The sequence below is a fragment of the Belonocnema kinseyi genome, chromosome 7 (assembly GCF_010883055.1).
Source record: "Belonocnema kinseyi isolate 2016_QV_RU_SX_M_011 chromosome 7, B_treatae_v1, whole genome shotgun sequence".
In the NCBI taxonomy this organism is placed as follows: Eukaryota; Metazoa; Arthropoda; class Insecta; order Hymenoptera; family Cynipidae; genus Belonocnema; species Belonocnema kinseyi.
Window position 1 is genome coordinate 49,588,071 of NC_046663.1, and position 2,747 is coordinate 49,590,817.

A 2,747-nucleotide genomic window follows, 5' to 3' on the forward strand; every position below is an offset into this window, starting at 1 on the left:
TGCACATGGCATAATATTCGTGGACTATCTTGAAAAAGGTAAAACCATAACCGGAGCATACTAATCATCATTATTGGACCGATTGAAAATCGAAATCGCCGAAAAACGCCCTCATTTGAAGAAGAAAAAACCGCTTTATCATCACGACAATGCGCCTGTTCATTCATGCATAGTTGCACAAGCGAAATTGCATGAAATCGGCTTCGAATTGGTTCCGCTGCCACCGTATTCACCAGACCTGGCCCCCAGTGACTATTACTTGTTCCCTAACCTGAAGAGATGGCTCACCGGTAAGCGTTTTTACTTAAATGAGGAGCTCATAGCTGAAACTGAGGCGTATTTTGCAGACCTTCCGATCGAGTACTTTTCGGACGGTATCAAAAAGTTAGAAAATCGCTGGACTCGCTGTATCGACCTAAAAGGAGAGTATGTTGAAAAATAAAACCGACTTTGGCCAAAAAAACGTCTCCGTGTTTCCTTTTCAGGGACTTATCAGACTGCCTAGTACATCGTGCTACAAGAGCTAATAAAATTAGCAGAGCAAAAAGGAAGAATTAGTAAAACATAAAGGGAGAAGAAGTGCGAATATACGAAAGCAAATTAGGATAAAACGAATTATGAGCTGAGATAGCTTAACATTAAGGAATATAATTACTGAAATTAATCAGTAGCATAAAACTTCTGCTGTAAAAGATGAATAATTACATATGACTTTTATTCTCTCATGAGAAATGAAGAATAAGGGGTATTGAGCTATTTTTATGTATTAAACGAGTTTGCCAGTACAGATATAACTTATTATTACATTATTACCTAATGCCTTTGTAAAGCTCTTCGCCTAGGGTGCTTTGTAGACAGATTTTTTAGTAGGGTGGTCCAATATTTTTTTTCGAATTTTTATAGAGAAAGGCTGAAAATTTCTTCGAATTTCCCATAAGAAAAAAAGGCGTTTTTGTATCTTTATTTCAGAATCCTCAATATTAATTGAATCGAGTTGAAACTCGACATTTCTCTTCACAATTAGCCACAGAATACAAATAAAATATCTTTTTTCAAATATAAACACAATAAGTCTGTTTTATACATTGCAAAAAAAGATTTAGCTGTCCCAGCTAACCGTTTAGCTTGATTTTGGTCTTTTAAGAAAATATAGCTGTGTCACCTAGATTTCTAGCTGTTTCAGCTAAATTTGCCATACAGAAATTATCTAGTTAAATTAGCTAGATAATTTCTAGATGGCAAATTTAGCAAAAATAGCTAGAAATCTGGGTGACATGTCTATATTTTCTCGGAAGACGAAATCCAGCTAGACGGTTAGCTGGGACAGCTAAACCATTTTTGTCAGTGTAGATTCTCAAAAAACGCCATAGGTCAAAAAATGAGTTTTGCGAAATTTTGGCGTTAATTGTGACTTTTTTGCGTTTTTTTTAATGCAGCTTGTTTCTGGCTCATCACAAACCATTTCATAATGATAAATAGATGTTCACATAAGCTGTTTAAACAATTCATCATGATTGTTAATAATATATTCTTTGCTTCATGGTAGAAAGTTGCGGTGCTTTCTTAGGCCTCCAGATCATGCATCAGAACGACCGGATCTTGGAATAGCCGGAATAAGGCGTTGATCAATCAGAAACGTTCCGCGGAAAGTGTCATTCTCGCGCCGAGCTGAGCCGAACTCAGCCGAAGTGTTCACAATTTTGAAGTTTTAAGTGTCTTCTAGTTAAAGGTGCTCTGTGATTGTTGTTCCGGTCATTTCTGGTTACGGTCATTCCAGTTCATGTGTTTGACGATTTTAGAAATGAACGGAACGCCTTTTGGTGCGAACTTAAAAATTTCGAATACTTCGGCTGAGTTCGGTTTAGTTCTGCGTGAGAATGACACTGTTTCTACGGAACGTTTCTGATTGGTTGACGCCTCATTTCGGTCATTCCGAGTTCCGGCCGTTCTGGTACATGGACTAGAGGCCTTAAAATTTCAACTGTTTATCTATTTTCCATCAGATGTGACTTAATATTTAATAGACTTAGCAACAATAATTATTTTTACAAATTATCGTTGTTTATGACTATCTTGATCTATATCAATGCCTGATACTCGCTGTTTTTTCGGCAATTTTTACCTTTCTATCCAGTTTTCACTTAGTGAAGTAATAATTAATGAAAATTTTAAAAAAGTTGTTAAAACAATTTAATATTGTTTATAATTATCTTTTCCTGTATAAGTGCTAGAAAGTTGTGTTTTTCTAAAATCTTTAATTTTTGCTTCGCCTTCTTAGTTATTAACAAATAACAAATAATCATTACAAAAAACTATATCTTAAATAATCTCTTTTTTTTATATATTTTTTTGAAATGTAACAGATATTTAATATAAGCTTTAAATTTTCCACACGAATCGTATTGAATACAAGTTTCCCTTGTATGCCCTGTTTTTTAATTTCTCAAAAATCTTATGAAAATTATGTTCATATAAATTTAAAAGCAAACTGATAATAATATATTATAATATTATTTTGTATCCTTTATAGTATTGAAAAAGTTTAAATTATTGAATTTGAATTATTTTTTACATTAGGTAACTTCAATATTTAGATGACTAAAGAAATATTGAAAAAGCATTAATTTTTACATTAAAATATTGTCTTATTTATTTCCAGATAATACTTTAACTTGAAAAAAAATTATTTAAAAGACATCTATTATGTTTTTAAACATACTACAAAAAATGTTACTTGAGGGTAGTGA